General features: G+C 43.6%; 1 protein-coding gene and 1 pseudogene across 2 annotated transcripts in view; both read left to right on the forward strand.

Moving 5' to 3' along the window:
- The window catches only part of LOC309559348, a 37,704-nt pseudogene extending 23,778 nt beyond the window's left edge, over positions 1-13,926 (forward strand). Inside the window, exons 4-5 of the transcript XR_014226206.1 lie at positions 1,397-1,521; positions 13,643-13,926. The product of XR_014226206.1 is annotated as an uncharacterized misc_RNA (transcript). The remainder of the gene's footprint in view (positions 1-1,396; positions 1,522-13,642) is intronic.
- The window catches only part of PQBP1 (polyglutamine binding protein 1), a 408,542-nt gene that overhangs the window by 331,555 nt on the left and 50,481 nt on the right, over positions 1-26,506 (forward strand). The window lies entirely within an intron of this gene.

Below are 26,506 nucleotides of genomic sequence, written 5' to 3' on the forward strand. Positions count from 1 at the left end.
TAAAGACTCATGGGTCATGCCAGCAGGGGCACTCAGGTTGAAGATGGAGGAGTGCAGAGGAGGCTATCGGTGGACCTCTAGGGTGCCCCCTAGTCTGGGGGGGGGGGGGTGACCTCGGGCCTGAGGCTCGGGTGCTGGAGGGACCCTTTACAACACACAGAGGAAATCTTTTCTGGAGTCACGGGAGCAGGGAGAGGAAAGCAGGAGAAGGTCAGCATGTCCAGGAGTTCTCCTGAGAAGTCAGTCGAGTCGGCTTCTGAGTGATCAGTCTAGGAGGACTGTGGAGAGAGTGTCAGTCTGGGAGAGCTGTGGAGAAGTAGCCGAGAGGGCTAGTTAAAGAGGGAACTATGCCAGGTGGGCTGGCAGTGCCTAAAGAGGTGGTACTGGGATCAGTAGCTATAGGGATGTAAGCTGGACACTGCTACACAACGAAGGGGTCTGGGGTCCCTGCCTGTAAAGGGCTTTTGCATTTGATCAGGCTAAGTGTCTGGTCAGATCCATTAAAGTGTCTTAGCTGAGTTTTTCTGCAAGCAAGTGTGCTGGAGGAAGTGAGGGGTGTCAATAGACTGTCCATAGGAGGAGTCCTATAATACTCCTATTCCCCATCCAAGTTTATTCCCCTTAATAATACAAAATAAAATAAAAAGTACTAGACCATGGGTGTCCAACCTTTTGGCTTCTCTGGGCCACATTGAGTGTAGAGAAATTTTCTCGGGCCGCATATAAAATATATACTATAGTGTAGGTATATAAGTAATAAAATGCCGCTGCGCCCTTCCCGTGCTGCTGCGCCCCCCCAGCACTAATTTAACACAACTAGTGGGTGATCCCCTCCGAGGCAGCCTCTGCCTACAGTTAGTTGGAAGCCGCTGTGGCCGTGCCCCTGAATCAACTTCCTTCCTCCCCAGCAAAAAATAAAAAATTGTCAGGGGGCAATGGGCCGCATTGCCTGTGGTTCCGGGCCGCATGCGGCCCCCGGGATGCAGGTTGGACATGCCTGTACTAGACTGTTCTCTGACTTGGAGTGACTGTGAAGATTCAGTGGGCCTGGCTATGCAGGGTGGGGAATCCCAATTCATCTGCGGGTCCTTAGGGGGTGCTACATGTGCATTGCCCCAAGTTCAGGTTTCCCATTGATAAGTAACATTTATGTTTTTTTACATTAGACTGGGGTGCCCCAATTTTTCAAATGTGCTGTGTCTGAAGAAATGTTGAGAAACACAGATATACAGTTTTCTATAGCAAATCCCTTTTGGTGAATCTGTTACAAGGTGCCATACCTGGATATCTTGCCAGTAACTTAATCAGAGATCTTTTATGAAAGCATAGAAAAGGAAGCACTTCTGAATTATATAAGGAAATCGATTTATCCTAACATTTCCAGTTCTTTTTTCAGCTTCCATCGTGATGGGGAAATGGTGGTGCGACATGGAGCCCTGCCTGCAGGAGGAAGAATGTCAGACGCTGCCTGACAACTCCGGATGGATCTGTTTCCAGGGAGGGCGCATCAAAACCACTAAGGTTAGCCTGATCTGCCAACAAATCAAAACAGGCCCACGTCCCCTGGCTGTCATATTCCATAATATCAATATTTCCGGCTACATTCCAGCATACTATACTCTGAGAAACACTATTTGATGCTAGGGCTATGTTCACCATAATGCATTTTTGTATCTACTTAATTTCAATGCACAATAGCTCATGCCAGGTAGGGAAATGCAGATCAGTGTCTGATGAATTAAAATGCATTTGAAACATTGGAAGAATCAAAATAAATGTTAGACTGCAGTGGTATTGTTTAATATCAGACCTACACTACTATGCAAAAGTTTTAGGCCCCATTCACACTTGTGCGACTTGTCCTGCAACTTGAGACTGCAAAGTTGCATGACAAGCCATACCCCATGATTTCCAATGAGTACTGTGTACTGTATTTATATCTGTGCGACTTCAAAGCAGTCCCTGCACTACTTTGGTCCAACTTTGATGCACCTGGAGGTCCAAAGACCTCAAGATTACACAGGCATTGCTTCAAGGCGTGCCAAAGTTGCGCGACTTTCAGGTCGCTTAAGTGTGAAAGGGGCCTAAGGCAGGTGTGAAAAAATGCTGTGAATGCTTTCAGATATAGAAGTTTAAATAGTTTATTTTTTTTATCAATTAACAAATTGGAAAATAAATGAATAGAAGGAAATCCAAATAAAATCAATATTTGGTGTGTCTGCCCTTTGCCTTCAAAACAGCATCAATTCTTGAATTCTTCTAGGTACACTTGCAAACAGTTTTTGAAGGAACTTTGCAGATGTTGAGATCAGGGCTCTGTTGGGGCCAATCCATCATTTTCAGGGCTCTTTGTTCTTCTTTACACTGAAGATAGTTCTTAAAGCGGAGTTCCACCAAAAAGTGGAAGTTACGCTTAAGCACTCCTCACCTCCTTCTATGCCACCTTTGTCATGGTATTTTTGTGGGGGGGGGGGCAGGTACCTAGTTTCGACAGGTACTCCGCTTCCTCCTCCGACAGGTACTCCACTTCCACTTTTGCTTGGGCCGCCTAGGTGTCTCGTGCACAAGTTCTCCTCTCCCCCTCTCTCCCTGCAACGTTTTGGGACACGTCACAGGTCCCAGAAGATTGCCCGGCCATTGAGGAGGTGCAGCGTGCACCCAGCTGTGAAGCCGCAAGCTATCACAGCGGGACGCCCACACTTGTATGGCCGGCACCAGGGAGCGGCAAGGGAGAGAACCAAGGGTACGGGCCGCTGTGTTATGAGGCAGGTGGAAGCCTGTCGTGCAGAGAAGGCTTACCGTTGTCGGTGGGCGGAGCTTGGTTGGAAACCCGAGGTGAGTAGCACAGGCTAACCTGAGGTGCGGGGTCTAGGCATCCAACGGTCTTCACCAGGGCCTCTGAAGGTGAGGATGGATTTGGCTGCAGGTGGATACCAGGTCGCGGTCCCCAGGGTCGTCCCACCAGGGGGTAACCGGTCAAGGTCCGAAGGTGGATGAGCCGACAAGGAGAATCCAGAAGAGTAGTCAAAACGAGCCGGGATCAGGACAGGCAGCAAACAAGCGAAGTCAGGGACGAGCCAAAGGTCAACAGGTATCAGACAGGAAATCAACAGGAAGCAGGTTCAGAACACAGGAGAGCTGAAGACAACACAGCAAAGTGCAGTGCTGTTGAGCTGTTTAAATAAGGCAGCCTGTTTGCCAATTATTGCAATTAGTCTGCTCTGGGTTAACCCTTTAGGTTGCAGACAGCACATCATGACACACATCAGTGTGCTCAGGAAGCGTTCCTAACACGCTGCATCTCTGGGTCCTGGGACAGGTGTGTGTGTTTTTTAAAAGTCAACAGCTACACGTTTTGTAGCTGCTGACTTTTAAAAAGCACAAAAAATTACTGGAACTCTGCTTTAATAACATTGGCTGTATGTTTGGGGTTGTTGTCCTGCTGCAGAATGATTTGGGGCCAATGACAAGCCTTCCTGATGGTATGGGATGATGGTTAAGTATCTCCCTGTATTTCTTAACATTGAGGACACCATTGATCCTGACCAAATCTCCAACTCTGTTTGCAAAAATGCAGCTCACAACGTGCAAGGAACCTCCACCATGCTTCACTGTTGCCTTCTGACACTCATTATTGTACTGACCACCAGCCCTTTGGCAACAAACTGCCTCCTGCTACAGCCAAATATTTCAAAATTCTGACTCATCAGTCCAGAGCACCTGCTGCCAATTTTCTGCACCCCCGTTCCTATGTTTTAATGTGTAGCACTGTCCCTGTAGGGGTTACTGTGTGATGACTTCTTGGGCCTTCCTCTGGTTACAGTCACTAGGGAATTTTTCACACATCCCTCCTTACTCTCGTTTGCTCGTTACTCAATAAACAGTCCAGGGAATTCGGTTTTATATTTATTGTGGAACTTGGATGGGAGAAGGGAATAGTGGGATACTCCAACTGAACTACTCACAACAGATAAGGACAACTCTCACTTGGCCATACCAGGTTATTTAGAGGAAGCAGACACTGCTTTGACTATACTGCCACTTGTATGGAAGAATTAAGTCTTCTTGCTCTCTATAGCATCAGACTTGATGCAACTACAGTACTTTAACTTTAGGACACTCTCTAGCATCCCTTTGACTGACACCCATCTACTGACTCTTCCACTGAAGGGATGGCCCTCATATGACTGGTCCCTTGACACAGATCTGTACTCACTGTAGGCAGAATCGGATCCTTTCCAGTTTCTCCCTTCCAGTCAGCTCTGCAGGACCTCTGTGTTCAGCTCTTATCTGACTTTCAGGCCCTCAGGTCGACTACCCAAGGCCACATGACAGCTTCTACAAAGGAGGGGCAGCGAGCAAGAGAGGGTGGCTATGTTCTTACATACAGTGCGACCATGGAGAACATAGCCTCCCTGTTATAGTGACAACCGCCCCCCAACATTTCTTGTATGGGTGTCATAGGGAAAATCTCCCCAATTAAGTCACAGACATAACTAAAACAAAAGAAAATTAACTGGAAAAGGGTTTATCCCAGGTAGATAGTGGTTGTTGCATCATGGTGGTCAAGCATAACACGTACTGTCCCAACGAGGCTGACTCGAGATCTCAGGTGTTACGCGGGGTGTGCACCGGAACAAGAAGAGGGTTGAAGACAGGAGAGCCCTTATAGTGTGTTAAAGTGCTTCATAAGTGGTATGGTGTTTTACCACAAACATTTGGTGACTAAACTTGTCACTTCCACAGTTTAAGGTGGACATAACCATATCTGTGGGTAAAGGTTACATGGGGTGTTTCACAGAGAGATAGAGAGAGAGAGAGAGAGAGAGAGTAATCAGTAATCAGATGTATAAGATGAGAAATTAAAAATGAGAAATACGTTTCTCTCCAGCATCTCCTTACAGGAAAGCCGAAGTATTTTTGTTTCTCCCTTTCTTTTTTCTCACAGGGTTTTTTCAATCATTTGGATGATGGCTAAACCTATGTGAAACCCCCTTTTATTATGTGTTCAGTTGGGTTCACGCCCTCTATACTAGTTCATAGCTCTTATGGGGCTACATTTTTGGGATTAAGCATTGCCCAGGGCTCCAGGCCTTGCATGGAGGGGGGATGGTCGGCTGTTGCTGACTTTGTTACTGTTTTTTTTCCCTTTTTGTTGTTTTTCTTCATGTAGTTTTTGGATTGCATTGCTCTTATTATTGCTTAACGCAGATATCTAGGAAAAATGTGGTACCTTTACAATGCATTGCCGGGATCTGGGTAAGGACATGTCCCCCCCCCCCCCCCCCCTTGATACTCATTGTAGCTACACACCTTTTCCTACCATACTTTTATTTTATGCCTTCCTAATCGCCTATGGCTAAGTTTATTGTCCTATCGTGGAATGTTTGTGGCATTAACTCTGCCATAAAAAGGTCTCTGGTGTTAAATTACCGTCATAAATTTAACCCTCACCTTTGCATTTTTCAGGAAACCCATTTACTAGATTTGTGCAGTTTGGCCCTCAAGAAAGCTTGGGTGAGTGCGCATTACCATGCAACTTATTCCCATTATAATTAGAGGGGTGAGCGTGCTAGTCCACATATCCCTGCAAATCAGTCCTTTTTCCAGTTGACCTTGGTGCTAGGGATTTTTCTCCCTAAATGTAATCATTTTTTTAGGAATTGCCCTATCTGGATAGGGGGGAATTTTTTTTCGGGACGTCCAACATTACGTAGGCACTTTTCTTTGGCACAGTGCTGCCGCTCGTCTAGTGAGATCCACTCTCCAATTACCAATTAGATGTGGTGGCTTAGCTTTACCCAACTTACAGGTATACTATTGGCCTGCAGTTTTAGTCACAGTTAGATGGTGGCATACAAGATCAAGGGCCAATGTAACAGTCTGTCTGGAAGCTGCCATCTTGGGATCCCTCAGCGAATTAGCTAATCTGGTTTACCAAGGTCCTAGAGCCTATGCTTCTCTCCCACACCTCAACAGAAGCACACTTAAAGTCTGGGCTGTAGCTAGAAAGTGTTTCGTAAGAACCAAGCAATGGTTGCCTTATAATCCTCTGTGGGGCAACCCCTTCCTGACACACTTTAGATCAATACCCAACCCTCAGATTTGGGCTCAATATGGCATTAAGACACTTCATGATATTATGCCAGGGGGTACCCCGTATCCTTTTCATGACCTTTCCCTTAAGTATGGTCTACCCCAATGTACTTTCGTTACAGCTAGTTTCGTCATGCAACTCGATCACAGTTTTCTGGCCCCCTTAATCTAGCAACAGATCCAATTGAAGATCTTCTCTCGCAAGAGCATATCTCTAAACTCCTCTCGACACTCTTCTAAGCATTGTTAGGTGTGGAGTCTCCTATGACAGAAAAACTATGGGAGCGGTGGAGTGCAGATATACCTACTTTAGATAGGGTAACTTGGGAGGAGTGCATTGAAGATAACTCAAGATTGGTTATTTCTTCCAAGGATAAATTGATCCAGACGAAAATTCCTTCACAGAGGGCATTACACACATCGAAGTTTACATCAAATTTATCCACACAGGTCGCCAGACTGCACCTGTTGTCATGTACCTTTTTTCATACGTGATGATGAATAGAGACCTATATATACCAAACGATTGATCTCCTACCTATTATATTAGGCCAACAAAGAAATTCTTTGCTAATGGGCTTCTACAACCCCCCCCCCCCCCCCCCCAAGTAAAAGTTGTATAGGTCAACTTATAGTATAAGTGACCTATATCAGCAGAAACTGTCCTAAGAAATATGACAAGATTCCACAGCCAAGGTTGTCGTTATCAGTGCTCCCTGTGTTTATCTTACTTACATGATTTTTTCATGATATTGATTTTCCTTTCTTGCTCATACCTGTTTGAACTTCCGCTATGCATTCCCTTGTATGAGTATTATGCATTCCCAGTATGGTGATATTTGTTATACTGGTTTGTTCTGGCCTGATATCTCCTATTACTGTACCACATATCTGTTCAATAAAAATAAATCCTGTTTTTTAAAAAAAGAAGAGAAATAAACATCTAGAAAGATAAATACGGCAGTAATAGAGTAACGTTAAGATAGCAACACGGTTACATAGGGTACAAGGGATTTAGCACATGATCTATATAAAATCTATAATAAATGATGCACAAAACAGCATTTTATGATCAGGTATAATATAATCACGTGAAAAAGTAGCCTTTTTGTAGACTGGCACTCCATCTAGTGGCCATTAAGGACACCTATTACGCTACAATATATTGGTATTTTCACCAGGTTACGATCTTGTTCTGACCCGGTTACTGGCACAATTACCATCTAGATTTGTAGACTGCTGACTACTTTTTCTTGTAATCATATTATACCTTGTCATAACATGTTTTTTATGTATCATTTATACCCGTTTATAGATTTTATATATACATCATGAATTAAATCCCATGTAACCATGTTGCTATCTTAACCACTTAAGCTCTGGAAGGTTTTACCCCCTTCATGACCAGGCCATTTTTTGCTATTCAGCACTGCGCTACTTTAACTGAAAAATCTGCAGTCATGCAACACTGTACGCAAATGAATTATTATACTTTTTTTTTTTACACAAATAAAGCTTCCTTTTGGTGGCATTTGATCACCAATGAGTTTTATTTTTTGTAATATAAACAAAAAAATAAACACGAAATTAAAAAAAAAAAAGAAAAAACAATAATTTCTACTCATAAATTTAGGCCAAAATGTATTCTGCTACATGTCTTTGACAACAAAAAAAAAATCCCAATAAGTATAGATTGATTGGTTTGTGTGCAAGTTTTAGAGTCTAGAAACGATGGGATATATATTTAAAAATTGATCAATTCTGATGTACTGACAACTGATCCTGAGGCCCCTAAAATGCCAGGACAGTACAAATATCCTCCAAATGACCCATTTTTAGAAAGTAGACAGTCTGAGACATTTAGTAAGAGGCATGGTGAGCTTTTTTTTGTAAAAATGTCTTTTAAAAAGAATTAAAAAAAAAAAAAAATATATATATATATATATATATATATATATATATATATATATTTACAATTTTTCTTTTACGTACTGTCACCAGTACAGCACAGCATCATCCTGACTGATGTGGCGGTGATCAGGCACACTGACTGGTAAACTGTATGTTTAAAAAAAATGTAAAAAATAAAAAGCAAATCGTTTTTTATTACTTTTTTTATTTTATAATATCTTGTCATCAGAGTAGTTCAGCGACACCATTGTAACACTGTACTATTCTGGAGGTTTTTTTTTTTTTCTTTTACATTTTGTTTGTTGTTACAATGTTGTTTCTTTCTGAAGATCATTGTAATAGCAAAGTTCTCAACTGTCAAAAATGGAGAAAGGGAGATACTGCGCTGATAGAGTATCTATAAGCAATCATTCAGTGATTTCCAATTCCATTCAGTGATCCACCACCACGAGTAATGCCCCATACACACGTGCAGATTATCTGCAGACTTTTGTCTGCAGACTTACCAAAACCATATAATATGAGGTCAAACCTAAACACTTTCAATTTGTATGCAATCCGGCAGGCCCTTGCACTACATAGAAAAGGTAAGTCTGCAGACAAAAGTCTGCAGATAATCTGCACGTGTGTATGGGGCATAAGGCAAGCATGCTTACCAGAAAATGTGGACCCATATACCCTAGGTAATGAGTCTACGAAGCTGATGTGATTTCCAATCACGTGTGGCAAGATTCATCTGTTTAGTCCGTTTGAAGATTTCCAAGCCCTCCGATGGAACCAGACATAGGCGAACACAGCATTCACAGATCAGTCCCCCATTTTACAACTATTTGTGGAAACATACCAAGTGTAGCACCCTCCTAGGTAGGTTGCTAGAAGAGAGTATAGTTTTTGGGTCTCTCTGCTTAACAGAGAGATTGCCAGGTAAATTTAGATTGCTCTTTGACTACCAGAGAGCAGGATCCATTGGTAAGGTCTGCTCATGGTGCTCAGGTGCAGCCCAGCTTGTCTGAAATGTTGCACACTGGTCCAATAGGGAGGCATATTGGACAGTGGGAGGAAACTTGACAAATGAGGGTACAGGTCTTGTTACAGCCCTGGTGATTGGCGGAGTAAAGTGCCTCTGTGCATGCTGCGTGACTGTATAAACGCCAAGGGCACATGGGGTCTTGGGTTGGAGAGCAGGGTCCCGGAGGGAGGGAGCAGCTGCCCCTCCTCTGTAGACGCTGCCATGCTGCCTTGGGTATTTGAGCTGAGAGCCTGAAAGTCATATAGGAGCTGACTGCAAGGGAGACACTGGAAAGGATCTGATTCTGCCTACAGTGAGTACAGATCTGTGTCATGGGGCCTGTTCTGTGAGGGCCATCCCTTTAGTGGAAGAGTCAGTGGACGGGTGTCAGTCAATGGGAGAGTGTCCTGAAGATAAAGTAGTTGCATCAAGTCCGCTGCAAAAGAGAACAAGAAGACCAAATTCTTCCACACAAATGACAAAATGGTAAAAGCAGTGAGTCTGCTTCCACAAATAATCTGGTGAGCAGTGGCGGCCGGTGCGTTGGGGGCGCAGGGACACCGCCCCCCCTATCCATGCGTCCGGCCCCCTAATCTACATGCGGGGCGCCGGAGGCATGGAGTTCAGAAGGGCTTTTTTTTTTTAATCACCTGATTAGAGCCAGAGGCTCTAATAGGCTTCAGCAAAGGGTGGACCCGGGGCGCAGAGCAGTGCGCCCCGAGCCCACCCATTGTGTGACAATAGCGAATAAAAATTTACTATTGTCACACGGATCCTCCTCCTGGCCATTCAGGAAGTGGGTCCGAAACCTGCTTCCTGATTGGCCGAAAGGCAAACCCCATGCCATTGGCCGAGGAGGAGGCGGGAGGACTGAGGACTCGAGGAGACGCGGGGACTGAAGAGAAGCCGCCGCTACAGGTAAGTGCACTGGTCTCGGGGGGGGGGGGGGCTTGGCACGCTGTTCACTCTGCATTCAAAGGGGGCACGCTGATCTCTGCATTGAAAGGGGGCACAATGATCTCTGCATTGAACAATGATCTCTGCATTGAAGGGGGCACGCTGGTCTCTGCATTGAAGGGTAGACGATGATCTCTGCATTGAAGGGGGCACGCTGGTCTCTGCATTGAAAGGGGGCACACTGTTCACTCTGCATTGAAAGGGGGCACGCTGGTCACTACATGGAAAGGGGGCACGCTGGTCTCTGCATTGAAATGGGGCACGCTGGTCTCTGCATTGAAAGGGGGCATGCTGGTCTCTGCATTGAAGGGGGCATGATGATCTCTGCATTGAAGGGGACATGCTGGTCTCTGCATTGAAGCGGGCACGCTGGTCACAGCATTGAAAGGGGGCACGCTGGTCTCTGCATTGAAAGGGGGCATGCTGGTCTCTGCATTGAAAGGGGGCATGCTGGTCTCTGCATTGAAGGGGGCACGCTGGTCACTGCATTGAAGGGGGCATGCTGGTCACTGTGCATTAAAAGGGGGCACGCTGGTCACTGTGAATTGAAAGGGGGCACGCTGGTCACTGTGCATTGAAAGGGGGCCCGCTGGACACTGTGCATTGAAAGGGGGCACGCTGGACACTGTGCATTGAAAGGGGGCACGCTGGTCACTGTGCATTGAAAGGGAGCACGCTGGTCATTCTGCATTGAAAGGGGGAACGCTGGTCACTGTGCATTAAAAGGGGGGCACACTGGTCACTGTGGATTGAAAGGGGGGCACGCTGGTCACTGTGCATTGAAAGGGGGGCATGCTGGTCACTGTGCATTGAATGGGGGCACGCTGGTCTCTCTGCATTGAAAAGGGGCACGCTGTGGTCACTCTGCATTGAAGGGGGCACACTATACCTTGATTACGGAAGGCCCCTTTCACACTTTTGTGACCTCAAAGTCACGCAATGTTTTACAGCATTTTTTGCCGCAACGCAATGCCTATTACATTTTTCTGTTTGCGCCCCCCCCCCCCCCCCCCCAATTTTTGAGCACCAGCCGCCACTGCTGGTGAGGCCAAGTGAGAGTTGTTCTTATCTACTGTGAATAGTTCTAGTTGGAGTATCCCACTATTCCCTTCTTCCATCCAAGTTTCACAATAAATATAAAACCAAATACCCTGGACAGTTGAGTAACGAGCAAATAGGAGTAAAGGTGAATGTGTGAAAAATCCCCTACTGACTGTCTGCAGATAACCAGAGGAGGCCCTAGAAGTCATCACACAGCAAGTCCTACGGGGACAGTGCTACACAAGCATCCGCACATAGTGTAAAGCCATAACTTAACTTAAAACATATACAGAACACTTATACAAAGTCTGAAGAAAAACAGCGCTGTTAACAACCACCAATCATAGATACAATCCAAGGAATTAGGTAAAAAGCATGAAATTATAGGAGAAAATGAGTTGCGCTAATAATCTAATACATAATATATCAAATGAAAGTCCATATCATAACAATCTTGCTCTGAATGTATGGGTACAGGTCACAGGGTCATCTTATATTCCACCCAGGTGTTCATCAGTAAAAGAATGTGACAATCCCAGCCACCACACACTGACTCTTACCAGATATCAACAGGGAATATGACAGTAAGCGGTTATGGGACCGCTATAACCCCTCAAATGGACCAAGCATCTCAGAGATATCCCCCAGTTTCTTAGCTCTCACTTTCCAAAGGACATGGACAGAAGCCCATATTGTGTATTAACACGATTCTCCTTTACGCTTGATGGTACCGCACCAGCTTTTTCTTCTGCATGTGCAAAACACTAATTTTGTCCTCCAGATCTTTTGTAAAAGTCTTTATATCTTCAAGCTCACTGCGAATAGACAGGGTTTGTTGCATTGCTTGCTGGGAACTAGGCATCCAGTCTCCAGCGGAGCTGTGAAAAAGCCTGCTTTGATCTTTTTTTTTGGCATAAGCTAAAGGAGATCAATTTTATCTGGTGACTTTGCATCTATTGGGAGAGGGGCACAAACTCACACGGAGTGGATTGGTGTAGATTGATATTGCAGTAGGACAAGCACGTTGAGCACTGGCACTGTTACAGAACGTTCCCAATGTTTTATGCACTTTTTTCAAAAAATGTGTTTGCATATGAATATTGATTTTTTTATATGAGCATGGACTAGTTAGGAAAATTTATCTAATGGACTCACCTTTATTCAGAGCCCTGGGTCTTTAACCACTTAAGCCCCGGAAGATTTTACCCCCATTCTGACCAGGGTTTTTTTTGCGATTCGGCACTGCTTGACTTTTACGGACAATTGCGCGGTCGTGCAACGCTGTACCTAAACGAATTTGACGTCCTTTTTTTCCAAAAAAACAGAGCTTTCTTTTGGTGGTATTTGATCACCTGTGCGATTTTTACTTTTTGCGCTATAAACAAAAAAAGAGTGTAAATTTTGCAAAAATAACAATATTTTTCAAATTTTTTTATATGAAATTCCCCCCCCCCCCAAAAAATGTAAAAATCTAAAAAGCGTATTTTGATTGGTTTGCGCAAAAGTTATTGCGTTTACTAACTAAGGGAAAGATTTCTGTCATTTTTGGTGTTTTTTTTTAACGAGTAATGGCGGCAATCTGCGATTTTTTTTTGCGGTACTGCGACATTGCGGCGGACAGATCGGACCCTTGACTGACATTTTTGACACTTTTGGGGTTACCAGTGACATTACTACAGTAATCAGTGCTATATATATGCACTGTTACTGCAAAATGACACTGGCAGGGAAGGGGTTAACTTTATTGGGGAAGGAGGGGTTAAGTGTGTCCCTAGGGGCGTGCTTCTAACTGTGATTGGACATGGCTACTGGTGTAGGAACAGTGATCAACGGTCCTACATAGTAGAACCGTATGATCACTATTCCTACACAGGGGAGAATGACAGGCGGCTTGTTTACATTAGCCGTCTGCCTTTCTCCCTTCACGGCGGACGATCGCGAGTGACCGGCGGACATCGGGTCTGCCGGTCACACGCACGGACTTCCCAGGGAACGAGCCGAGGGCGCCCGCTCGCCCGCTATTGGCTCTAAAGCAAGTGACAGGCGAGTGACGTACCCATACGTCACTTTGCCTGGCCGGGGCTGACCGCCACAGTATATGTACTTGCGGCGGTCGGCAACCGGTTAATTTTTTAATTAATTATTTTTATAATTTTTGATATTTATTATAGTATTTCCACACTGGTTTGGAAATACACTCTAAGCAGGAATAGAGGTTTAGCGTGCTAATACTATATCTTTATTCATAGAAACCAATCAGCTTCCAAGTTTTTTTTGTCAAAGCTTAATTGAACAAGCTGAAGTTAGAAGCTGATTGGCTACCATGCAGAGCTGCACCAGATTTTGTACTCTCCAGCTTTAGTAAATCAGCCCCACTGTGTAACAGTGGTTAATCTCGCACAATCCCACCATGCTGCAGGGCACTGTTCCATGCTGCTGTGCAAATTACACCATAGGAAGCCATGTATTTTATCAGTGAGCAATCAGTTGCTACTCTTCTATTAGTCGCTACTCTTCCATACTCACTTGTGGGTTATTTTAGAAGTGTGATTGAACTGTTAAAAATTGCCCTTGTAGCTTTGGTCTAAGTTTTGTCAATTTGTCAATTCTGTTTTTTTTTTATTTCAGATTCACCCTAGATACTGAACTCTTTGGAGAAATTTCTGCAGATGATTGTATACCTCCCCACACCATGTAGAGGTTCAAGGTCCCCGTAGCACAGGTACCATGGTCATGTGACCCCCCCTGGGACAGAGATGAAAGTGCAGCCTGGTGTAATGGAGTCTGATGGACTATGGCGGGTTCTCAGCAAAGCTTTTCTATAAATACCCAGCCAATGTAAAAGCAATTATTAAAAAATGTAATTATGCGTGTAAGTACTTGAAATAATCACAAGAAAAAATATACACATATCAAGGACTCTTGCTGATGTGCAATTACTGGATTTTTTTAAACTTCTGCGGTTTGGTCTTTCCCAACCACCTATGTCTGTGTTTAATGTAATACCCAAAGGAGTCTATTTAGAAAACATTCAGCATTCAGAACAGAAATTAAGCCGGCAACTTAATAACTCCTTAGTATTATTCTTTATTTGGCTACATTATATACACAGGATCAATGCTGACATGTTTCAGCCATTACAGCCTTACTTATAGCTATGAGTAAGGCTGTCATAGCCGAAACATGTCAACATTGATACTGTGCACATGATGTCACCAAAATAAAAGATAATACTAAGGGGTTATCGAGTTGCCAGCTGAATTTCTGCTTTGAATGTTCGTATGGGGGAGTGGGGATCTCCCCAGCCTGAGCACCAAATCTTAGCAAGTATTTCTCAAATGTGTGGTTGAGCTTGGGTATTTTCTGCTTGTATTTATTTATAAAACATTCCTTGGAGAAAATGCCACACACATTCCTGCAGGCTGAACGAATTTGGGCAGTCATTAATAGAATATTTCCTATGATCGTCAGCTTCATTTGATGGCCAAAATGCAGTACCGTATATATTTGAGTATAAGCCAACCCGAATATAAGCCGAGGCACCTAATTTTACCACAAAAAAGTGGGAAAATTTAGTGACTTGAGTATAAGCCTAGGGTGGGAAACGCAGCAGCTATTGGTTTCAACTGGACCAGCACGAGACACAAAACAGGGGCTGTGGGCATGGTACAGGAGATGGTTCAGGCATGGTACAGGAGATGGTTCAGGCATGGTACAGGAGGTGGTTCAGGCATGGTACAGGAGATGGCACCGGTCATGGTACAGGAGATGGCACAGGTCATGGTACAGGCATGGCACAGGGGATGGTACAGGCATGGCACAGGAGATGGTACAGGCATGGCACAGATGATGGTACAGGCATGGCACAAATGATGGTACAGGCATGGCACAGGTCATGGTACAGGCATGGCACAGGTCATGGTACAGGCAATGGTATAGGCATGGCACAGGTGATGGTACAGGCATGGCACAGGTCATGGTACAGGAGATGGTATAGGCATGGCACAGGTGATGGTACAGGCATGGCACAGGTCATGGTACAGGAGATGGTATAGGCATGGCACAGGTGATGGTATAGGCATGGCACAGGTGATGGTATAGGCATGGCACAGGAGATGCAGTGCTGTGGGCATGGTACAGGAGAATTTCCTGTACCAATGCCCCAGCAGCACTGTATGAGGAAATGCAGGGGCTGCGGAGGAGTCTCACTTACCTGTCGGTGAGGCGCCTTACATTTAAAAATGGCACTGCCTGGCACCAACACGTCACCACGCATGCACCGCTGATGTTTGGGAAAGCCCATACACATTCGGCTATTCCCGGGCAGACTGCGCATGCGCGGTGACATGTTGGCGCCAAGCATCGCCATTTTTAAAAAGTAAGTGAGACTGTGACCGTGACTCGAGTATAAGCTGAGGGGGCTTTTTCAGCATAAAAAAACATGCTTAAAAACTTGGCTTATACTCGAGTATATACGGTATATTTTCTCATTGAGGTATTTCAGAATACCATACTGCATTTTGGCCCCGAGATGGAGCAGACAATAATAGGAATTCATTTATTATAGAAATTACGGCCAACATTTGTGCACCTTGCACAAATGTGTGTGACATTTGCCCAACAAATGTTTCATAAATAGACCTTAAAGTGTATGTAAAGGCAAAACCTTTTCTCTTTTAAGTTTTATATTTTAGAGTGCAGGAAGATTACACCCCCTATCATGATTACTTCTTATTACAAAAGATACTCTTCTACTAGTATCCAAAAAAACCCCCATGAATTAAAAAGGAACACTTTCAGAGCTCCTTATATAGGTCATAATAATACACATACCCCTGCATGGAGAAAGTTGTTATTTCTTATATCTTTGTCAGAAAAATGTCCCCAGGCGATCACAAGTAGGTAAGTATGATGCATAAATCTTCCTTTCAGGATTCCCAAAGGAATTTGGATCGTTCCTGGTTATAATATCAAGAGACAAATTTGCAGACAGCACATAATTAATTAGTTCCAATGGTGCATTTTTTCCAGCAAAAAGCAAAGACGAATCTTCACCTCATAATGCAATAACAATTATATGTATGTCACTGTGATATAGAATAGAACAGAGTTAAAATTAGGAGATTTCTTATGGACAAATCCTCAGTTTTGGATGCATCAAAAAGGGAGATAAGTGAAAAAATGCCCCCCAGATGCATTTGTCCCACCATGAGATTACAAGTTTGATGGAAAGGGTATCTGGCATGAGATTCTCTTGCATGTACAGTATCTCACAAAAGTGAGTACACCTATTACATTTTTGTAAATATTTTATGATATCTTTTCATGTGACAACACTAAAGAAATGACACTTTGCTACAATGTAAAGTAGTGAGTGTACAGCTTGTATAAGGCCCGTTTCACACAGGCGGACCATTCAGATCCGCCTGTCCGTTTTTCAGGCGGATCTGAACAGATGCCCCATGCAACTCTATGGGGCATCGGATGTCAGCAGAGACATGTCTGCTGACATCCGATCCGTCAAATCTGGACGGATGGAAACCCTATTTTCAATCCGTCCAGCGGATCAGATCGGATGGGATCGTTGAGAATGGACAGACGGTCCGTTCCCATCCGATTCCCCCATAGAGAACAGCGGGATCTGACAACTGTGTCTCCGCACACAGCGCGGAGACCCAGCTGCCATCCGCCTGCTCAGTAAGGGATCGGCGGATTGATCCCCCGCTGACGGACTGGATTGTGTGAAAGGGGCCTAATAGTGCAAATTTGCTGTTCCCTCAAAATAACTCAACACACAGCCATTAATGTCTAAACCGCTGGCAACAAAGTGAGTACACCCCTAAGTCAAAATGTCCCAATTGGGCCCAAAGTGTCAATATTTTGTGTGGCCACCATTATTTTCCAGCACCGCCTTAACCCTTTTGGGCATGGAGTTCACCAGAGCTTCACAGGTTACCACTGGAGTCCTCTTCCACTCCTCCATGATGACATCACAGAGCTGGTGGATGTTAGAGACCTTGCGCTCCTCCAACTTCCATTTGAGGATGCCTCAAAGATGCTCAATAGGGTTTAGGTCTGGAGACATGCTTGGCCAGTCCATACCTTCATCTTCTTTAGCAAGGCAGTGGTCATCTTGGAGGTGTGTTTGGGGTCGTTATCATGTTGGAATACCTCTCTGTGGCCCAGTCTCTGAACGGAGGGGATCATGCTCTGCTTCAGTATGTCACAGTACATGTTGGCATTCATGGTTCCCCCAATGAACTGTATTCTCCCCAGTGCCGGCAACATTCATGCAGCCCTAGACCATGACACTCCCACCACCATGCTTGACTGTAGACAAGACACACTTGTCTTTGTACTCCTCACCTGGTTGCCGCCACACATGCACGACACCATCTGAACCAAATAAGTCTATCTTGGTCTCATCAGACAACAGGACATGGTTCCAGTAATCCATGTCCTTAGTATGCTTGTCTTCAGCAAACTGCCTGCTTTCTTGTGCATCATCTTTAGAGGAGGCTTCCTTCTGGGACGACAGTCATTCAGACCAATTTGATGCAATTTGCGGCATATGGTCTGAGCACTGAAAGGCTGACCCCCCCCCCCCCCCCCAATCCCTTCAACCTTTGCAGCAATGCTGGCAGCACTCGTGTGTCTATTTCCCAAAGATAACCTCTGGATATGACGCTGATCCCATGCACTCAACTTCTTTTGGTCGATCATGGTCTTGGCCACTATGCTGCAGCTCAGTTTTAGGGTCTTGGCAATCTTCTTATAGCCTAGGCCATCTTTTTGTAGAGCAACAATTCTTTTATTCAGATCCTCAGAGAGTTATTTGCCCTGAGGTGCCATGTTGAACTTCCAGTGACCAGTATGAGAGAGAGAGAGCGATAACACCAAATTGAACACACCTGGTCCCCATTTACACCTGAAACCTTGTACTTGGGCCCAATTTTGGACATTTTCACTTAGGGGTGTACTCACTTTTGTTGCCAGTGGTTTAGACAATAATGACTGTGTGCTGAGTTATTTTGAAGGGACAGCAAATTTACACTGTTATACAAGCTGTGCACTCACTACTTTACATTGTAGCAAAGTGTCATTTCTTCAGTGTTGTCACATGAAAAGATATAATTAAATATTTACAAAAATGTAAGGGGTGTACTCACTTTTGTGAGATACTGTATATGTGTTGATTATCCCAGGCTGTAGTTTGACAGATGTAAACATACATTATATTGTCAAAAGTATTGGGACGCCTGCCTTTACACACACAAACTTTATTGGCATCCCAGTTATAGTCCATAGGGTATAATATTGAGTTGGCCCACCCTTTGCAGCTATAACAGATTCAACTCTTCTAGGAAGGCTGTCCACAAGGTTTAGGAGTGTGTCTATGGGAATGTTTGACCATTCTTCCAGAAGCGCATTTGTGAGGTTAGGCACAGATGTTGGGCGAGAAGGCCTGGCTTCCAAAGGTGTTCAATCGGGTTGAGGTTAGGACTGTCAAGTTCCTCTATACCAAACTCATCCATGTCTTTATGGACCTTGCTTTGTGCACTGGTTCAAATCATTTGGTGGAGGGGGGATTATGGTGTGGGGATGTTTTTCAGGGGTTGGTCTTGGTCCCTTAGTTCCAGTGAAGGGAACTCTTAAGGCGTCAGCATACCAAGACATTTTGGATAATTTCATGCTCCCAACTTTGTGGGAACAGTTTGGGGATGGCCCTTTATTTTCCAACAGGACTGTGCACCAGTGCACAAAGCAAAGTCCCCTAAATGTATTAAACCCAAAAAGCAAAATTTAATATACTTCATTTACCAATTCTTTAACCACATCAATACTGGGCACTTTTACCCCCTTCCTGCCCAGGCCAATTTTCAGCTTTCAGAGCGGTCACACTTTGAATGACAATTGCGCGTTCATGCAACACTGTGCCCAAATTACATTTTCATAATTGTTTTGAGGCAGATAGAGATTTCTTTTTGTTTGTATTTAATTACCACTGGGTTTTAATTTTTTGCTATACAAAGGAAAAGAAGATCGGAAAATTTTAAAAAACAAAACAAGTTTTTTTATTTTCTGTTATAACATTTTGCAAATAAGTAATTTTTCTTCGTCACTGTTGTGCACTGATGAGGCTGCACTGATAAAGCTCTGTTATTGGGTGTGCTGATTATCAGTGTAATCAGTGGGGCTCATTTACTAAAGCTGGAGAGCACAAAATCTGGTGCAGCTGTGCATGGTATCCAATCAGCTTCTAACTTCAGCTTGTTTAATTAAGCTTTGACAATAAAAACCTGGAAGCTGATTGGTTTCCATGCACCTGCAACATATTTTGCACTCTCCAGTTTTAGTAAATCAACCCCAGTGTGCTGACAGCCTTGCCGGATGTCAGAACTCCTTTTGTCACACAGATACAGCACATCAGGAAAGGACTGCCAATAACCAGCAAGCCTGTTTACATGTGATCAGCTGTGATTGTACACAGCTGATCACATGGTAAAGGGCTCTTGTGACTGGCTCATTACCCTAATCTATGATCAGCTGTGTCTGAAGGACACGGTGGTCACAGAGCAGGCCCAATGAGCAGCCCAGGGAGCGGGGTTCTGGGAGGATATCTATGGATCCTCCTTGAACTATAGTGCCACCCTGTAGCCATCTTTTGGCTATAACGTGGTACTAAAGTGTTTAAATGTGGCAGCTGTATTTTTTAAGGCTTTTTTTCACCTGGTGATCCGGCCAGTAACATACTTCCTGTCTTATGGTGACTCCACTCTGGATATAGGAGCCACCATGGACACCAGCATTGTCAACCTATGGAGGTGGTAGTGTTAGATGTACTAGCAGATTTGGAGGGACAAACTTGTTTTCTTTTGGGATAAAAGGTTTACATAAATGAATACATTTTCGCCAATATCTTAACACTATCTGGCATTTTTACTGGATAGCTTGATTTGTTAAAGGAAGGTGAAAAAAAAAAACCAGACTGTCAGAATCAATAGCTAAAAATAAAGAAAAAAACCCAAAAAAACTAACACACCACATCTAAGAAAAAATAATCTGCAATATACATTATTACATTCTTGTTTCGGGGTTTAATAATGCTTTAAAGAGTAAGTCCACTTTAAAGAGTAAAGGCCCGTACACACGTAGCGATTGTTGGCCGTAAATATTCGGCCGCCGTCCGATCGGCCGATTGTAGGCTTGTTAGTATGATGCTTCCGACAACCGACTGCGACTTTTCGGCCGAACAGAATCGGGTGTGCAGCCTTTAAAATTTTTGTTGGCCGCCACCAGAACGGCCGATTGTTCGCCAGTCAGTACAGAATTCGGCCGACAAACAGCCGATTAGCAAGACTGGGCATGCTCAGAGAAGAAAAAAAACACGGAAAGTTAACCATCACATGACATCACTTCTGCAGTCGGCTGTTGTTGGCCGACAAAATTCGTGTGCAGTCTTTAGCACTTTTCAACCGACAGGACAGCACCGGACAAAAGACGGCCGATCGTTCGGCCGACATTCGGTACGTGTGTACGGGGCTTTAGTCCATAATTCTCCTCAGGGTGATCTGTGTACAATTGCTAGGATTTAACAAACTTTGTTGCAGATTCCTTCCTATTGTTATTTTGGAGAAATTGCAGTTTGTCTGTGTCCATGTGCAAAATGAATGGGAGTGATTTTATAATTATCAGCTGCTGCACTTGCAGGGTTCTAATGAGGAAAGTTGCTGGGTCTGCATCCCTTAAGCTGCGATTTTTCTTTGGGAGTAGCTCACCAAAAATACATTGTTGCAGGGGATGCCCAAAACCTGACTTAAATCTTAGTTCAGACTTCTTGGAAAAATCAGTGAGTTAATTACACAAGTAGGAAATGACAATTCTGGGGGCGTTTTGTATACCATCTGTGTACAGAACACCTCCAGGTTGCCATATTGCATTTCATTTTTTTTTTTTAAATTACAGAGCTGCAGTTTGAAAAGGAAATTGAATTTTATATAACATTAAAATACAATAAGGCCCCTGTCCGTGAAATCTGGATGGATGGAAACCCTATTTTCCATCCGTCTGGAGAATCAGATCAGATAAGAACGGACAGGCAGTCTGTTTTCATCCGATCTCCCCATAGAGGACAGCGGGAATCTGACAGCTATGTCTCTGCACACAAAGCAGAGACGGAGCTGTCATCTGCCCGCTCAGCGGGGATCGGCGGATTGATCCCCCGCTGAGCATAACGGACTCAGTCGGGTGCACCGCCCGTGTGAAAGCAGCCTATGACTCGTGTAGCAATTTTATATGCTAGATTTTTTTTTTTTATTATTATTTTTTTATTATTCGCAATTTTTTTCCCCAACAAAACTGGGGCTACCCTTTTATTTTCTGTCCAATAATTCAGATTCACCCCGATACTAAACCCTTTGGAGAAATTCCTGCACATGACTGTATGCCTCCCTAGTCAATCACAAGTAGATAGGCAGAGTTGTATAAAGTACTCGAAACCCATACTTGAGTAAAAGTACAAGTGCTCGATCAAAAAGTGACTTGAGTAGAAGTACTAAAGTATTCAACATTTTTTGTACTTAAGTATTGCAAGTAGTTTTTTTTTTAATTTTGCTACTCAAGTACTGAAAGTAAAAGTACAAGTACTGTGTTATTTAGTTATTTAAGAAAGAAGTCAAAAGTTTATTAAAGTTAAAGTTATTAAAGAAAGAAGTCAAAAGTACACATGACATTATACATATTTTTTTGAGCTTCATGAAACCTGCCATCTACTGTTCTGGCAGTGGTAATTTTTATAATTGTAACGAGTAACTATGCAGCACAAAAAAAAATATCGGAGTAGAAGTATTGAAATCATCGAAAAAATGTAGTGAAGTAAAAGTGGAATTTCTACTCTAGGAAAGTACAGATACCGCCTTTCGGTACTTAAGTACAGTAGTGAAGTAGTTCTACTTAGTTACTATACATCTCTGTAGATAGGTTTAACGTATAAATCTTCCTTTCATGATTCCGAAGGTCATTTGGAAACACAACAGTCATCGTTTTCTGAAAAAGTTGCCATTGCGACAAAACCCATTTTACACATGGTGCTTATTTGCCTCAGTTGAGCCCTTTGGATGGGGCAATCTCTGCTCTTTTAGGCGCCACGTGTTTGACATTTGGATGATGCATATCTAGACCTAAGCACCGAGACACGCAATACCTTGTTTTTAAATAAGGTTTCTTTTTTTTTTTATAAATTCAATGTTTATTGAAAAAGGAATAGGCATACAATACAATCATACGCAGTTGTACATGTCCAAAAACAGTAGGCAAACAGATAAATCAGAAGACAGAAACAGACAGGGGCGTAACTACAGGGGTTGCAATCGCTACCGGGCCCCATGCTCCAGGGGGCCCGGTAGCAAACCAGTGGGTGAACTTAAAGGATCGCAAAGGTCACACTTGCGACCGGGCCCTGGCTTTGCACCACTGTGGGGAGGCCCCAAGATTGCAGGAAGGGGGCCCACTGCAGAACTTGTGAAAGGATCCTGCTGCGGGACCGTAATAAAAGGCCATGCAACGAGTGTAAAGAGCCCCAGGATTAGTGGGAAGAGCCCTGGGCTTGAAGGGAAGGGTCCCGGCCAGGGGTCTGGGGGGCCCTTCATGGTTTCTTGCATCAGGGCCCTGAAGGTTCTAGTTACGCCTCTGGAAACAGACCTTAGGACATATAATCTCACAGTGAATAACACTAAAGGCAAGGTCAAAAGGCGATCTGCGGGGCGCTGGCCTCCCAGAGAGGTCTCAATCTCCACCGGCTTCTACCAAATGGCCGGCATACGGAGACAGAGAGGAACTGATCTGGTGGCCCGACCTGCCCGCATACTTCGAGAGGTAATTAGGTTACGTATACCCGGGGGGGAAGGAGATTTTCCAGAAGAAGAGAAGAGCTGGTATAGGAAAAGGAAGAAGAGAATACAGTGCATTGGAGGGGAAAAAGTATGGAGAAGGGAAGCAGAGAAAAGAAAAAAAAAGGGGGGGGGGGAGAAAGGAAAGGGGTAAAAGACAGAAAGGAGGGGGGGGGGGAGATGTCCAGCCAGTCTGCAGACAGCAAGCTAGGCGATCAAATCTTTATATTCATCGGAGAAACTCATGCCAGTAGTACCATCGTTTGAGGAACTTCTCTCTAGTGCCCCTGTCAGCCGCAACGAGGTCTTCCATTTCGTTGATATTTGCCACTTTTCGCAACCACATTGCTACCGTGTGAGGTTGCGCCTGTTTCCAGAGAAGAGGGATACAGCTCTTAGCCGCCGTAAATAGGAGCGGCAAGATCGATTTCCGATAGGATGATCGCGGAAAGCTATTATGGTGGAGGAGGAAAAGAGCAGGACTCATAGTGAGGACATGATCCGCAAACTTCTGCGAAATGCGCACTACCTCAGCCCAAAAGGGTTGCAGTCGACTGCAGGACCTGAAAATGTGGAGAAGGGATCCCACTTCCTCCCCACAGCGCCAGCAGAGATTCGAGCATGAGGGGAACATCTTATGTAGCCTGGCCGGGGTGTAGTACCACCTGGTCAAAAACTTATAGCCAGCCTCCTGATACTTGGAGCACGTAGAAGTCTTATAGGTGAAAAAGAAAATACGCTCCACCTGGTGGTCAGAAAGAGAAAGCCCCAGGTCCCTTTCCCAACGAGTCAGATACAGGGGTCTGTAAATAAGGTTTCTATATGTACTGCAGTCGGGTGATGTACAGTACTGTGGTGTGAATTAGAATATTGTACAGAACTTTTCCATACTTTAATAATTTAATAATAATTCAACATACTTTTGTGATATACAATTGGTATTACATGTAAGAGGTGAAGATTTGTCTTTGCTATTTGATAGAAAAATGAAGGCATTGGAACAAATTAATTATGTGCTGTCTTTGCAGATTTGTCTCTTGATATTATAACCTTTCCTTTGGGAATCCTGACAGTATGATTTATGAATTATGCTTACCTACCTGTGATAGTCTAGGGACATTCTTCCGACAAAGATATAACATCCTACATGCAAGTCTATTTGGTTTATTATAGTTTATATAAGTGGTTCACTTAAAAAAAAAAACACTAAAAAAAAAAACTTTTAAGTGTTTTTAATTAATGGTGTTTTTTTTTTTGGGCTGATAGATGAATTTATTTTTTAATAAGAAAAAAAGGGTTTATGTACAATTCTTTTTACATATATGGTTGTGATACCTAAAGATATTTTTTATAAGGTTTGTATTGCTGTCTTTGCCCTTGCTAGGGAGATGCACCTCGCTTTTTGTCCTCGTGGCACTGTCACTGAGATAATAAATAAGGGGAAATTCAAAATTTTGGTCATGTCCCCAGGCTAGGTATTAAGGGTAAATAATCCAATGGGGACGTTTTTTGATGACTCTTCAAACTTTGGGAGATTTCATTACATTTCCTGTAATGAAAGTAAGGGAAATGTCACCAGTGGGACACAGACAGCAAAACATAATAGTAATGGTGAACGTTCCCTGCTTTACCAAGAACAAAAAAATAGTTTTGGCTATACGTACACTTTAAGTGGAATGGATAGAAAAGAAGTAGATTGCAGGGTGCTCCACTAACAGTATTATGCACAGGGTCATAATGAAGAAATAAAATAATTATTTTTAACCAAGTTATGTATTCATTAAAAACCTTTAAAGCGTACCTTAAATTTGTTTTAATATGTTCTCTCGTAATCCCTTATGGTTCATTTAAACTTGTGTTGGTCTCTGAAGAGTGGTCAGAGATAGAGCTGCAGCTGACAGGCAATCAGGAGGCGATATTTCTGCTTCCCGAATGCCTTTTTCTTTTTTTTTTAACCACTTTCCGACCGCCACACGACTATCTACGTCGGCGGTCAGCCCCTCACAGGCAAACTAACGTAGGGCTACGTTGCTTGCTTGTGAGGGTCTAGGGAGCGAGCGCGCGCCCCCGGAGGCGCGCTCCCGCGTGGTCACGGACCCCCCCGCGCGTGTGACCAGCGGACCCGATGTCCGCCGGTCACTCGGCGATCGTCGGGGGAGAGGGAGAATGTCAGGCAGCTTGTGTAAACAAGCTGCCTGTCATTCTCCTCGCTGTAAAGACAATGATCACATGGATCTACTATGTAGATCCGTTGATCAGTGTCCTTACAGCTCAAGCCACAGCCAATCACAGTAGAAAGCACGCCCCTAGGGACACACACAGCCCCTCCCTCTCAAATAAAGTTAACCCCTTCACTACCAGTGTATTTTTACAGTAACAGTGCATATATATAGCACTGATTACTGTAGAAATGTCACTGGTAACCCCAAAAATGTCAAAAATGTCAGTCAAGGGTCCGATCTGTCCGCCGCAATGTCGCAGTACCGCCAAAAAAAAAAAAAAAAAAAAAAAAAAAAAAAAAAAAATCGCAGATCGCCGCCATTACGCGTTAAAAAAAAAAAACAACAAAAATGACAAAAATCTTTCCCTTTGTTAGTAAACGCGATAACTTTTGCGCAAACCAATCAAAATACGCTTTTTGCGATTTTTTTTTACCAAACATAGGTAGCATAAAACAAATTGGCTGAAAATGTTAAAAAATTTAGATTTTTACATTTTTTTTGGGGGGAATTTCATATAAAAAAATGTGAAAAATATTGCTATTTTTGCAAAATTGACGCTCTTTTTTTGTTTATAGCGCGTGATCAAAAAATCGCACAGGTGATCAAATACCACCAAAAGAAAGCTCTGTTTGTGGGAAAAAAAGGACGTCAAATTCGTTTAGGTACAGCGTCGCACAACCGCGCAATTGTCCGTTAAAGTCACGCAGTGCCAAATCGCAAAATACCCCCTGGTCGGAATGGGGGTAAAATCTTCCGGGGCTTAAGTGGTTAACAGACTAATCGGGTTTTTCCAAATTGAGCCGTTTTACTAAACCCAGGAGCCTGCATTCACTATATCTGGTTTCCAACAGAACACGGAATCGCAATTATTTTAGTAAATATAAAATGCTAAATACCTTTTCTTATCAGCAGAATATAGCAGTCTTGTGACCTCTATCAGTATATGGTTAAAGCTCGTAGGAGGAGTTTTCACCCTACTCTGACTGTCCAATGAGGCTCCATGACCCCTGGCACTCTGTCTGGACAGTGCTGAATAGCCCTGTGCTGACCACATGCACCCTCCCATGAAAAAAAAAAAAAAAAAAAAAAACTCTCTAGCACAACACCAAACTGAGTATGTGCAGAGGCTTTAATTCCTCAGGTTTCACAGTGAGTATAACAAGCATGCTAAAACCAATGATACATTTAATAATAAAAGGGTGCACTCACAAACATCATATGCATAACAGCATGAAACGATCCAGAAACGGACTGCAGCCTTCCCAATACAAAAAAAACGCTGAAGTCTGTTTCTGGATCATTTCATGCTGTTATGCATATGATGTTTGTGAGTGCACTCTTTTATTATTAAATGTATCATTGGTTTTATTGGATTACGATAT

This window comes from Pelophylax lessonae (assembly GCF_965119305.1).
Source record: "Pelophylax lessonae genome assembly, chromosome: 7".
NCBI classification, from domain to species: domain Eukaryota; kingdom Metazoa; phylum Chordata; class Amphibia; order Anura; family Ranidae; genus Pelophylax; species Pelophylax lessonae.